Here is a 16,090-nt window from a genome sequence, read left to right as displayed (position 1 = left end):
ATTTATTCTGAAGTTGTTGGCTGTAGTGTTTTATAAATGTCCATTGGGTTTAAGTGGCTGATAGTATTGTTCATGTCGTCTATGATTGATATTGTGCTTTATTCTGTAAATTACTGAAAAGGTAGAGTTTAAAGTCACCAACTATGATTTGTCTGTTATTCCCCTTTATTTCTGTCAATTTCATTTCAGGTCATTTGTAACTTTATTAGTCATAGAAACTCTTGTGATTATTATGTCTTCTTTATCAATTGACCCTCTTATATTTTGAAATGTCTCTATCTTTGGTAATAAACAGACATGATGTTTACGTTATTGAAAATTAATATAACTGCTCTAGCTTTCTTTTGCTTTCTGTTAGGATGGTGTTATCTTTTCAACATATAACTTTATGTATAAAATATTGTCATTAGATGGTGTATGGTTGTATAGTATGTTTTAACCATTAATGGAGTGTTTATTCAATGTTCATTTAATATAATTATTGAAAAAGTGTATTTAAGTTCACCTCTTTTATTGTTTATTAAATGTGTGCTCCCTACCAGTGTCTATCTTCTGCTTTCTCTTCTTCTGTCTTCTCTGCCTTCCTTTTAATTTTTTCTCAGAATTCCTTTTTAGCTATACTTTTTTTTTTATTTTTTAGTGGTTTTCTAGGGAATGCTATATATATTTGTTTTAGCCTTTTAAGACTATTAAATCATTTCCCATAAAAAGAAGAATCTTGGAAATATACACACCTATTTACCTAGTCTTTGCCCTTGTATGCTAGGGTTGCCATGTATACTACAAGTGATATAGACAATGGAATAATTATTTTAAATAGGTGTATCAGTTTAAGAGGGAAACTATTTCATAGTTACCTATATGTTAACCAATTTTAATCGTTTTCATTCTGTTCTGAAGATCCACGTCTACTTCGGTTATTATTTATCTTCACAAAGAACTTTCTGTAGCACCAGTACTAGTGATAATATTCTCCTAGTTTTCTTTTATCTGACAGTGTCTCCTTTTTAGTCCTTTTTATTGAGGAATATAGTTACTTAATATAGAATTATGATTTTACTTCCCCCCGTAGTACTTTAAAGATAATATTCCATAGTTTTCTGGGCTTCATTGAAATAAAAAAACATTTGGGAGTAGTTAGTGTAGAAAATAGTTGAAGCAAAAGTTTAGGCTAGCAAAGCAGGATGTGATTGTTACTTTTCAAAGGATACTTATGAAGAGTTCTTAACTAAATAGTTTGTTTTATGTGTTTTTCTCTGTGTCCTTTGACAGTTTTGTATAAATGAGCTTCTTTTGACAGGGGTTGGTTTTATTTATATTGTTTTCTTACCCAGAAAGTCACAGAAAATAATTATTCCATATTTTTAATGGCAAAGTTTGCTTTCATGATATTTACAATAAATTAAGTTAGAGAGTAAATGAATGACTTTGTTAGAGAGAAAAAGCAGAAATAAAAAGATTGGAGTATATAGATGTTAGAAATGTTTCATTTAATTAATTCATAATATTACCATTGGTCAAGACATAATATTACCATTGGTCAAGACATAGAAGTAGGGAATATTTTGTGAATTTTGTTGTTATAAATAATTGATATGAGTTCTCTTAACACAGAATTGATTCGTCTCTTGAAATAACATTTCTTTATTGAAGATAAATGGGAAATATACCTAACAACCTCTGAATTTAGGGAATATGAAATTAACCTTCCAAATACATGTGTTTGATTTGAGTGGCACATTTTTTCACTTTTACTAAATTGTCTCATGTCAACTCCCATGACAATCATACAGGAGAGAGGAAACTGTTGTAGTTTTTCCATTGTTTCTAAAACATACTACCATCCTTGATCTTATGAGAAATTTAGAAATAATATTCAGTGGACATGGAAGATAAATAAGTTTCTGTTGAAACAGAAATGCTCAGTTTTGAGAAACACTTTCATGTTGTAATGTCTTATATTAGTGATTCTTAAGTTCTACCCCGTTTTACTGTATCATATATCTGTCATGTATCTGTAGATCTATCCTTTATCACTTTATCTTCCATAATTTATCTGTGTGTCTCTATCATCTGTCTAGCTTATTAATATATAAGTTATCATTGAAATTCCATCACTTATCATCTTTCTTTTGTGTATCATCTATCCATCCATTCTGCTATTAGATATAGTAGGAAGAAGAGCATGGCAATGGAAAAGCAAGGGCTCTACCTCCCATGTGAAAGGACAGTGATGACCGTGGTCTCTGAGGTGATGACGTATAAGGAGAAACGAGAGCATGAGGACAGAGGGCCATTAAATTCAGGGACTCATCTAGCAGGAACTCTTGACTTACTAGTATGCTCAAATTTGGAAAATCAGAGTAGAGCGTCCTCCATTCTGTGCCAGCTTTAATCCAATTAAACTGTGTTTTCCAAATTTTCTCCATGTTGTCTATATTGGAGGGTTTAGAGGAGAGAAGGAATATCTAAAACCTGCTAGCTTAAATTTGTGTTATTACATTTTCTGCAGTCATTTGAAAATGTACCTTTATGTTTACTTGAAACTTATATTACCAGGTTAGTGTTAATATTCTATTAAAGGCTCACCCCAATCAATTAGAAAAAGACAAGTATTCCAGCATAAAAGTAGGAATAACATATCAATGAACAAATCAGAGAAGGAAAGTACCATGAATGGCCAAGAACACATAAAAATATACTCAACCAGGCTGCCGCACAAACCCTCTGCAATAGCCCACACTCTAGAGTGTGTTTGTTTCTGGATAAATCTACTTCTTACCTAAAAAAAAAATAATGCTCAACCGTATCAATCTTGTAATGAAATAACTAAATATATACTAAATAATTATCAATTGTTATAAATATATATTGAAATTAATATTTGTGTGTGTCTTTAAACATAGTCACAAACACACAAATAAGCAATTACTTTTTTCACCTATTAGATTAATGGTACATTTATTAGCAAAGTATGGAGAATTTGGAACTCCTTGCGTGTTAGTCTGTTGAAAAGACAGTGAAAAATATGTATTAGATGGAAATTAGCACATTTTGACAAACAATTTTATATTTAGAAATTTACCTATAGGATATAATAGGGAGTGTTCAAATGTGTATGTAAACTCAAGGGTACTCATTACAGCCTTAATTATACTTGTAAAATTATAAGTAATCTGTTTATCAAATCATAATGCTAGGGAAATTAATAATGCACTTATCCAATTTAATTGTATTTAGTATATAGAAATTAATTGGCCGTTAGTTCCTGAGTATCAACTATGTTTGAAATATTAATATTGTATTTTATTCACATAAAATGAAATATGTATGTGCTTGTTTAGATATGGTCAATAAACTAATTTTATAGGAAGACTGTTCAAAAACTGTTGATGGTGAGTTTGGATCATTATTTTACTATTGTGTATGCGTGTGTGTGATGTGTAGTCTCAGATTTATATATTTCAATTATATATAGCATTTATTGAATTCTTAGTATGTGTACCACATGCTGAAATGGATTATCTCATTTAATACTAATAATAGCCATACAGTATAGGATATTCACGGAGAAGGCAATGGCAAGCCACTCCAGTACTCTTGCCTGGAGAATCCCATGGATGGAGGAGTCTGATGGGCTGCAGTCCATGGGGTCGCTAGGAGTCGGACACGACTGAGCGACTTCACTTTCACACATTGGAGAAGGAAATGGCAACCCACTCCAGTGTTCTTGCCTGGAGAATCCCAGGGACGGAGCAGCCTGGTGGGCTTCCGTCTATGGGGTCACACAGAGTCGGACACGACTGAAGTGACTTAGCAGCAGCATAGGGTATTCATTCCTTTTTTAAAGATAAGACAGAGGCTTGTTAGAAACTAAATTTGATGGTGCAATTCATTCTGTTATTCACAACTTCAGAAGAAAACAACACAGTCAGTGTCACAGCCTTTGGAAGATGAAAATAATACTTATATTTTGCTATATCTCCTCTTGTTTGGGGGTAAAGATACACATTTTTGAGGTCATCTTTATTTTCTCTGTGTTGTTAAGGTCAGAGCCGTGAGAATTCTCAAGTTTAGTTCTTTAAACTTAAAAGTGTATGTGTTGAGATACTGCAGGAACAGGAGAAAACGATGAATAGAACATTGGTTTGTTGGAAATTCTGTGGTATAAGTTTATAAATTGTAGAATGACTTGTTGAAATACGCGGTGCTAGTGCTTAGGAAATGAGGCAATGTTCCTTGGGAAACTATTTCATAGAGACTAGGGTGTCATGGGGGCACAAATCGAAGTCCAAAAAGAAATGGCCAATAAGAAGAGTATCACTAAATGGAAAAAATCAACTTTGACGCAGAATTGATGACAGGTAACCCCAAAAGAAATACTATAAAAAGCAGGAAAAGGACCAGTGAGGATCTTGGAGTTGAAGGTACAATCCCTAACTGCTGTAGACTCAAGGGTCATAATGTTCTAATGAAACATTTTTCAAATTGTACTTTATGACCATATGGTGTAGGTTATAAACTATCTCCTTCATATGAATATGTGTTCCATAATCAGTTTACTCCAGTTATCTGTATTCATTCTAACACTTTTCTAAAGACAGTACCCTGTGTCTTACAAGTACCGTTCATTAGTAATTCTGAGCTAGTAGCTAAAATGTTGGCCAGAATGATAAGCAGAGTGAATTGCGACATAAGTTTTACCTGAGTGTGCGACAGCAGTGGCTAAAGTACATTTAAAACATTGAATAGTTTATAGCAAGAAATGTGTGTTACACTATTCTAAAGTTTGCCTTCTTATTTTCTGGTATGTTGAGGGGAAATGAATACTGAAGGAAAAAGCAGTCATAGTTAAGTAAGGCTACATCTGTCATGGAGGACTGCTGGACACAGAGCTGCTCAGCCTCTGGTTTTGACTGATGCAATCTGGGGATGTTTGAATATGGTAAATCTCTTTAAGGATAATAAAACTAATGATGGTAAATTGTTTATAATATTTCTAATATGTGAATGAATGAATGAATTAATAGGGTCAAAAGTAAAATACTACAGAAAGTTGTGATAAACATAAGAACGACAGGATATAAAAACTCAGCATTTGGCAATAATCACATAATTGCTTCAACCAGCGGAGAAGGCAATGGCAAGCCACTCCACTACTATTGCCTAGAAAATCCCATGGATGGAGGAGCCTGGTAGGCTGCAGTCCATGGGGTCGCTAAGGGTCGGACACGACTGAGCGACTTCACTTTCACTTTTCACTTTCCACTTTGACACATTGGAGAAGGAAATGGCAACCCACTCCAGTGTTCTTGCCTGGAGAATCCCAGGGACGGGGGAGCCTGGTTGGGCTTCCGTCTATGGGGTCACACAGAGTCGGACACGACTGAAATGACTTAGCAGCAGCAGCAGCATTTTCAACCAGAAATATCAAAAGATGCTAAAACTTACTGGAGAAAATTTGAGGGGAAATGATACATTTTAAAATATTTTTTAAATATTTATTTTATTGAAGTATAGTGATTTACAACTGTTAAGTCTGAAGTTTGATCAAAATGATAGTATAAAAGAATATGTAGGGGAGAATATCTTGAAGCACATGGTTTCAGGTGTACATGCTCAGGAAATATGAAAGTGTGGAATAAGAGCATGAATACTTTGATACCAATGGGTGTTATCTGTATCTGCATTTGAACCATTTATAATAGAACATGTTTTTACTCACAGTTCCTTCACTTAGCACGATTTTTCAAAGTTCAGCCATGTTATAGCATGGATTGGAACTCCATTTCTTTTTATGGGTGAGTAATAATACCCCATTTATATATCACATTTTGCTTGCTTATTCATCAATTTATGGCTTTCTACTAACTTATTTCTGTTCTTTGGCTGTTTTGAATAATCTTGCTATTGATATTTATGTGGAGATTTTTGTGTATATGTATGTTTTTAGGTCTTTTAGGGATAAGAATATGAGAAGTTGTCTGACCAAGATTTTAAGATTGTACTTGCTTCGTTTGAAGGTGTACAAGTCTGCATAGTGAACGTTCGGTTGAATATTGGAAACTCTTACTGTAGAAATAAGTAAATTGAAAAAACAAAATAAGCACAGTTGAAGCCCATTGCCTCATACCTGGTTCATTCAATTTGAATATATTTAGTTTTTATTATTATGCATTTTTGCTTTTGTGTTCTTGTTTTAAATATTATGGAATCAGTGTTGGTTTGCATACAAAGCATTTCATTGTCTTACAACATTAATTATGATGGAGAAAGGGCATCTTGAATAAGTGAATTAAATATTATTCAGTGATAGTAGGATCAGTCAAATAGGTAGAATTCTGCCACAGAAATAAATTGATTTTACTCATAATGTTCATGAAGAACTAAAATGAAAAACCTTCTCTCATTGGTTTAATAGCTGGTATAGCCTCCCGTACTCATTTTCATCTCAAGTGTAAATTAAGTGGCTTAGTATGTTTCTAGGATTATGGATGCCTGTGTTATTTCTTGGGTATTTTCAGGATCTGTCCTTTCTCACAGGTGAACAGCAAAAGGTGTCTTTTTAAATGAATGTGTCTGGATCATGTATTTTTACATTGTGAAAAATCTGAAGAAAATGAGAAACAAAATGACTGTTGTTGAACAGTACTGTATTTCTATTCTAAGCAAGTAAGGGAAGACTTTAACTTACCCATTTTTAGTGTTATTCATAGTTTGGGTAGCTTTGAATGCTACCAGTTCTGCATGTATTCAGCATTTGATATCTGAGTATCTGATTTCTTACTAAATGTTATTCCTTTGAGTGTTGTGCCTACTAACACATATATAGACTCAAAACTTGAGACTATGGAGAGGATACATGAACACTGGCCCAGTGTTCTCTGCTAGCATTTTTTTCAATATTATATTTGTACCTCTTACATAATTTTAATTTTATGTACTTTAAAATACACCGTTTGTCATGTGTACTTCCATGGGTTTTGGCAAAGGCATAGAATAGTATATCCAATCCCCTTGTGTTTCTCCTTTATAGTCAGTCCCTCCTTCTGCTCTTCAGTCTCTTGTAATCACTGTTTCTATAGTTCTGCCTTTTGGTTTTTATTATTATTATTTTTTTTATTGGAGGCTAATTACTTTACAATATCATATTGGTTGGTTTTGCCATACTTTGACATGAACCCGCCCCAGGTGTACATGTGTTCCCCTTCTTGAACCCCCTCCCACCTCCCTCCTCCCCATATCCTCCCTCTGGGTCATCCTTGTGCACCAGGCCCAAGCATCCTGTATCATCCGACGAACCTGGACTGGTGATTCGTTTCACATATGATAATATACATGTTTCAATGCCATTCTCCCAAATCATCCCACCCTCACACTCTCCCACAGAGCCCCAAAGACTGTTCTATACACCTGTGTCTCTTTTGCTGTCTCGTATACAAGGTTAAGGTTACCCTCTTTCTAAATTCCATATATATGCGTTAGTATACTGTATTGGGGAGAAGGTAATGGCAACCCACTCCAGTACTCTTGCCTGGAAAATCCCATGGGTGGAGGAGCCTGGTAGGCTGTAGTCCATGGGGTTGCGAAGAGTCGGACACGACTGAGCGACTTCACTTTCACTTTTCACTTTCATGCATTGGAGAAGGAAATGACAGCCCACTCCAGTGTTCTTGCCTGGAGAATCCCAGAGACGGCGGAGCCTGGTGGGCTACCATCTATGGGGTCGCACAGAGTTGGACACGACTGAAGTGACTTAGCAGCAGCAGCATACTGTATTGGTATTTTTCTTTCTGGGTTACTTCACTCTGTATAATAGGCTCCAGTTTCATCCACCTCTTTAGAACTGATTCAAATGTATTCTTTTTAATGGCTGAGTAATACTCCATTGTGTAAATGCACCAAAGCTTTTTTATCCATTCATCTGCAGATGGACATCTAGGTTGCATCCGTGTCCTCGCTATTATAAACAGTGCTGCGATGAACATTGGAGTACATGTGTCTCTTTAAGTTGTATCTAGCTGTTTGTGACCCCATGGACTATAGCATGCCTGGCACTTCTGTTCTCCATTATCTCCAGGAGTTTTCTTAAATTCCTATCCATTGTGTCAGTGATGCTATCTAACCATCGTATCCTCTGCTGCCCCCTTCTCCTTTTGCCTCCAGTCTTTCCCAACCTCAAGGTCTTTGCCAATCAGTCATCTCTTTGTACCAGGTGGCCAAAGTATTGGAGCTTCAGCTTTATCAACAGTGCTGCCAATGTGTATTCAGGGTTGATTTCCTTTAGGATGGACTGGCTGGATCTCTTTGCAGTCCAAGGGACTCTCAAGAGTCTTCTCCAACACCACAGTTCAAAAGTATCAATTCTTCAGGTACTAGAATTCTTTATAGTATAGTATACATGACTACTGGAAAAACCGTAGCTTTGACTATGCAAACCTTTGTTGGCAAAGTAATGTCTCTTTTAATATGCTGTCTAGGTTTGTAATAGTTTTCATTCCAAGGAGCAAACGTCTTTTAATTTCATGGCTGCACCCACCATCTGTAGTGATTTTAGAGCCCAAGAAAATAAAATCTGTCACTGTTTCCAATGTTTCCCCATGAAGTGATGAGCCTGGATGCCATAATCTTAGTTTTATTAATGTGAGTTTCAAGGAAGCTTTTTCACCCTTCTCTTTCACACTCATTAAGAAGCTCTTCAGTTCCTCTTCACTTTCTGCCATTAAAGTGGTATCATCTACATATCTGAGGTTGTTGATATTTCTCCTGGCAATCTTGATTCCAGCTTGTGCTTTATCCAGCCCAGCAATTTCCATAATGTTAAATAAGCATAGAAGTTAAATAAGCAGGGTGACAATATACAGCCTTGAGGTACTCCTTTCCTGTTTTGGAATCAGTTAGTTGTTCCATGTCTAGTACAGGTTTCTCAGGAGACAAGTAAGACAGTCTTGTACTTCCATCTCTTTAAGAATTTTCCACAAATTATTGTGATCCACACAGTCAAAGGCAATAAGGTAGTCAGTGAAATCAAAGTAGATGTTTTTCTGTAATCGCCTTGCTTTCTCCATGATCCAATGAATGTTGGCAATTTGCTCTCTGATTCCTCTGTCTCTTCAAAACCCAGTTGTACATCTGGAAGTTTTTGGTCCATATACTGCTGAAGCCTAGCTTGAAGGATTTTGAGCATTACCTTGCTGACATGTGAAATGAGCATAATTGTATGGTAGTTTGAAACTTCTTTGGCCTTGCCCTTCTTTGAGATTGGGATGAAAACTGACCTTTTCCAGTCCTGTGGCCACTGCTGAGTTTTCCTAATTTTCTGACATACTGAGTGCAGCACTTTAACAGCATCATCTCTTAGGATTTTAAATAGCTCAGCTGGAATTCCATCACCTCCACTGGCTTTGTTTTTAGTGATATGTCCTAAGGTCCACTTGACTTCACACTCCAGGTTGTCCGGTTATAGGTGAGTGACCACACTGTCATGGTTTTCTGAATCATTAACACTTTTCTTGTACAGTTCTTCTGTGTATTCTTGTCACCTTTTCTCAATATCTTCTGCTTCTCTTAGGTCTTTACTGTTCCTGTCCTTTATCATGTCCATTCTTACATGAAATGTTCCCTTGATGTCACCGACAGGTATTTTCTTGAAAAGATCTATGGTCCTTTCCATTCTATTGTTCTCCTGTATTCTTTGCATTGTTCACTTAAGATGGTCTTCTTATATCTCTCCTTTCTGTTCTCTGAACTCTGCATTCAGTTGGGTGTATCTTTCCCTTTCTCCCTTGCCTTTCACTTCTCTTATTTCCTTAGCTATTTGTAAAGCCTCCTCAGGCAGTCATTTTGCTTTCTTGCATCTTTTTCTTTGGGACAGCTTTGGTCACTGCCTCCTGTACAATGTTATGAACCTGCATGCATAGTTTTTCAGGAACTCTGTCTGCCAGATCTAATTCCTTGAATCTATTTCTCACGTCCACTGTATAATCATAAGGTATTTGATTTAGGTCATACTTGAATGGCCTAGTGGTTTTCCTTACTTTCTTCAATTTAAGCCTGAATTTTGCAATAAGGAGCTCATAATCTGAGCCACAGTCAGCTCCAGGTCTTCTTTTTACTGACTGTATAGAGATTTTTCATCTCTGACTGCAAAGAACATAGTTAGTGTGATTTCAGTATTGACTATCTGGTGTTGTCCATGTATAGAGTCATCTCGTGTTGCTGGAGAAAGGTGTGTGCTTTGAGGGCTACTCCATTTCTTCCAAGGAATTCTTGCCCACAGCAGTAAATTTAATGATCATCTGAATTAAATTTGCCCATTCCCATCCATTTTAATTAACTGATCCCTAAAGATATCAGTGTTTAATCTTGTCATTTTCTGCCTGACCATGTCCAGTTTACCTTGATCCATGGACCTAAATTTTCAGGTTCCTATGCAGTAATGTGTATAGCATCAAATTTTACTTTCACCACCAGATATATCCACAACTGAGCATCGTTTCTACTTTCACCCAATTGCTTCATTCTTTCTGGAGTTGTTAGTAATTACCCTCTGCTCTTCCCCAGTAGCATATTGGATACCTTCCAACTTGGGCTCATCTCCTGGTATCAAATCTTTTTGCCTTTTCATACTGTCCATGGGGTTTTTCAGGCAAGAATAATGGTGTGGGTTGCCATTTCCTCCTCCAGGGGACCAGGTTTTGTCTTTTACAGAATGCCATTTAAATGGAATCAGACATTACATAGTATCTAGGGTCTAGTTCCTTTTACCTTGCAATTTGAGTTCTCCAGTTTACATGTAAGCCTTTATCCTTAAGAGACCTCTGTTTGGTTTTGATGTACTCCTCCTAAATTTCATGTTGAGAAAAGACAGGCCAATCTTCAGTTCAGTTCAGTTGCTCAGTCGTGTTCGACTCTTTGCGACCCCATGAATCACAGCCTGCCAGGCCTCCCTGAGTTCACCAACTCCCGGAGTTCACCCAAACTCATGTCCGTCGAGTCGGTGATGCCATCCAGTCATCTCATTCTCTGTCGTCCCCGTCTCCTACCACCCCTAATCCTTCCTAGCATCAGACTCTTTTCTAGTGAGTCAACTTGTCGCATGAGGTGGCCGAAGTATTGGAGTTTCAGCTTTAGCATCAGTCCTTCCAATGAACACCCAGGATTGATCTCCTTTAGAATGGACTGGTTGGATCTCCTCACAGTCCAAGGGACTCTCAAGAGTCTTCCCAGCACCACAGTTCAAAAGCATCAATTCTTCGGCGATCAGCTTTCTTCATAGTCCAACTCTCACATCCATACATGACCACGGGAAAAACCATAGCCTTGACTAGGCGGACCTTTGTTGGCAAAGTAATGTCTCTGCTTTTTAATATGCTATCTAGGTTGGTCATAACTTTCCTTCCAAGGAGTAAGCGTCTTTTCATTTCATGGTTGCAGTCAGCATCTGCAGTGATTTTGGAGCCTCAAAAAATAAAGTCTAACACTGTTTCCACTGTTTCCCCATCTATTTCCCATGAAGTGATGGGACCAGATGCCATGATCTTCGTTTTCTGAATGTTGAGCTTCAAGCCAAACTTTTCACTCTCCTCTTTCACTTTCTCCATCTTAATTCCACTTATGTCTTATACCCCTCTCTAAAGTCTTTTTCCATTTGATTCTTTTTGTAAATAATTTCCATTTTTCTTATTAAGTGTCTCCTCTGTTTTTCTATTCTTGCCATTGGTCCATTCATTCAACATGTTTGTAATAGATTTTCAGAGTTCTTATCTCTTCCAGAATATGGGTCTCACAACAAACATCCTTTTTATTTGATCCATCACAAAGCATTTCACAAAATCTTTTTTTAAAATTTATTTTAATTGGAGGCTAATTACTTTACATTATTGTATTGGTTTTGCCATACATTGACATGAATCTGCCCCGGGTGTACATGTGTTCCCCATCTTGAACCCCCCTCCCACATTTGGTGTAATACAACTTCAGAATTTTTCAGTTTAAAAGATAACTGATATGTTACTAATTTACATAGAGTGGTAGAGAGGATTATTGATTATTTGCAGAGTGAAGAGTTCAGAGTAAATAAATGAAGAAATGAAATGACAAAGATGATAAAGGAGCAAGGAATTTTGATTTGTTTGGTAAGGACTAGATATGTGAGGATGCCTGTACAATAAATAATTATAGAATCAATTGTTCTATTGATTTTTAAAATAATTTCATGCACTTTTCTGATGTGACTTGTATCCTATGTGATGTTTTGCTGCAGGTCAAAGGCTAGAACAAGTTATACTTCAGGGAGGAAAGGTGAGCAGCTATTCTGGTGCTATTGAAATTTTGGTCTGTGTTCTGGCTAGTGATGTCACAAATCAAGTTTTGTGAGCTACTTTTTTCAGGTGCCCAAGGAGCATATTTCTATGATAAATTTTCCCCCATAGGTATATCTACTTTGTTAATGGAATCTTCATTAGTTTTCCCTTTACTAAAGAAAATAACTTGGCTAACATTTAAGAATCATTGATAGAGTTCCTTTTTATACCATTTTATTATGTGTGAAAATAACCTTCTAGTGAAATTTAAATGTGCCAGAATATTTATCTCTTTGTTACTAGCATTTCAGAATTTAGATATTTCTACTCATATTTCCACTATAATCAAACCTTATTTGCTACTTCATTTACAAATGCTACCCCACTATTGCTCAGATGAGAAAGAACCTTCCTGCTATGCAGGAAGCATGGATATGACCCCTGGGTCAGGAAGATCCTCTGGAGAAGGGAATGATTACCCACTGCAGTATTCTTGCTTGGAGAATTCCGCGAACAGAGGAGCCTCGCAGGCTACAGTCCATGGGGTGTCAAAGAGTCAGACTCCACTGGGAGACTAACACTTTCACCTCACTACTCCTTGAAATTTTAGTTGACTTAGTTGTTTTGGTTATTCTCAATAGATTTTAATTTTATGCAGAGAAATCCATGGTTGTGTGCCTTTTGTGCTATGAGGGTTCTATTGTTCAAATACTAAGCAGATTGTGTTCTGTATATGTATTGTTTTTTGTTAACAACACAGTAGGTAAGCCTGAAGAAAGTGAGGCTGGCTATGGAAATGCTTATTTGTTGGGAGGGTGCTTGTCTGGATCGATGATGAGAAAAACTGTCTGAGGATGCTGAGGGACTCATTCCAGATGTCAATCTGAGGTCCAGATGAATGCACCTCTAACCGGACAAATAAGAACCTCATAGCCTGGTTTTGACTACATAACACTGCTGTGAGCATGCCTTTTCTTTCTTTGCCTTTCTTCCAGAGCAAGTCATCCTATTCTACATACTCATGCCTCTTATGAGGCATGTAAATATGCTAAGTGACCCAAGACTTGCTTCATTTTGGTCATTTTGAACACAGTTGTAGATAGAACTTTTTAAAGGAATTGTTCTTGAGTAATAAATGAGGGGGAAATAATGTTGAAGTAAGAAGGGGTTGAGCAACTGTAATGGGTTCTGAAAGCATCATTTGTGGTTGGGCTGGAAGAAGGGAACATTGCATGACTATAATAAATTTTGACATGAATTGTGACAGTATAAGTGCTTTGTTATTTTTACTGTTGAATATTTTTGAGACTATGTCTTTTTTTTCTTTTTGTTTTTTTCTTCTACGCTTTTCTGAGGTAGAAGGACTGAAGTGAGGGCCTCTACTTCAGAGAATAGGGGTAAGTAACTGTACCAGGATCCTTTAAAATTCATATGTCTTGTGCATTGTGCCACACCCTGAAGTCTCAGTGTTCATCTATTCAGTGGCTTACTGGATAATATCTTCATGATGTGTCCTTTTCTTCAGTGATTGCCTCTAGCCTCATTTCCAAATTTTAAGTTTTATTTCATCTGAGTTTTGAGTGAACTGAGAAATACAGAATCTTGGAAAGTTGTTGTTTTATACATTTTCTTGTTGCAGTGAAATATCCTTTGGTGAAATTAAACTGTGTTTGGGAGTTTTCTTAACGTATTATGGTTTCAGAATGTTGACCCCATGATTGAGATCATCAGTTAGATCATTTTGGTCAGATCTGTAAGATCATTACGGGTCATTATTGCTATTCTTCTAAATGTTGAAAGTGAAAGGCGCTCAGGTGTGTCTGATTCTTTGTGACCCCATGGACTATATAGTCCATGGAATTCTCCAGGCCAGAATAAACTGGAGTGGGTAGCTATTCCCTTCTCCAGGGGATCTTCCCAACCCAGGGATCAAACCCAGGTCTCCCACATTGCAGGCAGATTCTTTACCAGCTGAGACATGTTTGACTTTAATTAGGATTTTTCCTTTTTCGATCTGAAAAATTATACTTTATACTTTCTGAACTCTTTCTAAGGCCATGAAGATTTTAAATGATAAAAGCTTCATTTTTCTGTAACACAAAAAATTTCAATTTTCCATATTGCATTAATCTCTCAAAACATACTAGGTTGGGTTAATAAAATGTAGTAAAATTTCATATATTAAATAATTAATCATTATTTCTTGTTACAACTGAAACATCCATAAGTTAAGAAAAATAGTCTGTATATTCCTTGGCATGATTACACAGGTTTTGTGTTACCTAGGGCCTGATGTTTAATACTTTTGAAATGAGTAAACTCTGCTTTTCTCTTGACAAAGATCTTTTCACAAATTCTTTAAAGTAATAGTTGTTTTTGTTATTTTTATATTTATTTATTTACTGTAATTTATATATTCACTTCTGTAGAAACTAGCAAGGTCATTCATTTCCTCTGGTCAGTTTAGCTAAAACATTCTGAATTCTGTTGAATTTTTCAAGGAATTGATTTTCAGTTTCATTGATTTTTATTTTTTATTCAGTTGCTTGTTTCAATCTTTAATCTTTATCATTTTTTATACTAATCTTTCTTTTCTTTCTTTATGTTTGGTTTTCTTCTCTTTTTCTAGCTTCTTAAGGTAGGTTACTGATTTGAAATCTTTCGTTTTTACATGTAGATCTCAACAGCTATAAAATTTTCTCCTTAAGTACTGCTTTTGGCATCTCATAAATTTTGGAATGTTTTGTGTTAATTTTCATTCATCTCAAATAATTTAATAATTTTCCCCGAGAATGTCATACTTGATTCATTTTTATTAGGAACTTGTTTCTTAGTTTCTACTTCTATGTGAAAACATCCAAATTTCTTTCCACTACTGATTTCTAGTTTAATTCCATTGTGATAAGTGAACATACTCTGTACGATTTCAGTATTTTAAAATTTATTTAAACTTATTTTTGGTGTTATAGCTGGTCTTTTATGGAGTATGTTCCTTATGCACTTGAAAAAAATGTATAATTGTTTGCTTTTAGGTGAAGTGTTCTGTGTAAGTCTGTTCACTGTAGTTGGTTTATGGTTGTTCAAGTATTCTATTTCCATAATGATCATCCTTCTAATTGTTCTATTGGTTATTAAAAGCAAGACATTAAAAGTATCCAAGTATTGCAGAGTTGTCTGTTTCTTCAATTCTGTGCAATTTTGCTTCATATATTTTGTGACTTTGTTGTTAGGTGTGTAAATGTTTATCATTGCTTTATCTTCTTAATGTATTTGACTCTTTATCAATGTTTAATTTACCCATGTAACAATTTTTGTTAGAAGACAAATTTTGTCTGATATTGGTGTAGTCACTCTGTCTTTTGGTTACATGTTACCTGAGATATTTATTTCATTCTTTAATTTTGAACCAATCTGTGTCTTTGAATCCGAAGTATGTCTTTTGCAGATAACATATAGTTGGATCCTGTTTTTAATCCGTTTTACCAATCTCTGCCTTTCACTTAAAAATTTTAAACCAACTCTGTTTAAAGTAATTACTGATAAAGGAGGACAACTGCTATTTTGCTGTTCATTTTTTCTGTAATTTTTTTTTTTTGGTCTTCAATATTGCATATTTTCTGTGAAATAGATGTTATTCAGAGTACCATTTTAAATTCTTTATTTCTTTTGTTTTTACTGTATATTTTTAAGTTATTTTCTTAGTGGTTGCTCTGGGGATAACAGTTAACTTCTTAATTTATAATAAAGTAGTTATGATTAATAACAATTTAATTTCGATAATGCGT

General features: G+C 35.6%; 1 protein-coding gene and 1 non-coding gene across 32 annotated transcripts in view; both read left to right on the top strand.

The window, feature by feature from the left end:
- The first annotated feature begins 305 nt into the window (after positions 1-305).
- Positions 306-16,090, top strand: part of LOC129550201 (uncharacterized) — a 137,260-nt gene continuing 121,475 nt past the window's right edge. For 21 of the 31 annotated variants that reach the window (XM_088829749.1, XM_088829737.1, XM_088829738.1 and 18 more), the window contains exons 1-3: positions 316-5,801; positions 12,266-12,303; positions 13,665-13,702. The gene's annotated coding sequence lies outside the window, so the exon portion shown is untranslated. Of the gene's footprint in view, positions 5,802-12,265; positions 12,304-12,335; positions 13,265-13,664; positions 13,703-16,090 lie in introns of those variants that run through there. The other 10 variants (XR_016035685.1, XR_016035684.1, XR_016035683.1 and 7 more) reach the window with 6 other exon arrangements.
- LOC129550819 (small nucleolar RNA SNORD109A) lies at positions 13,131-13,197 on the top strand. The gene has a single exon (XR_008684948.1). It is a non-coding gene; the product is annotated as a small nucleolar RNA SNORD109A (small nucleolar RNA).

Source organism: Moschus berezovskii, chromosome 21, assembly GCF_049115385.1.
Source record: "Moschus berezovskii isolate FMDL1 chromosome 21, NW_MosBer_1.0, whole genome shotgun sequence".
Taxonomy (NCBI): domain Eukaryota; kingdom Metazoa; phylum Chordata; class Mammalia; order Artiodactyla; family Moschidae; genus Moschus; species Moschus berezovskii.
Note: the sequence above shows the minus strand (reverse complement) of the source record. Positions and strands in the feature narration are given on the sequence as shown.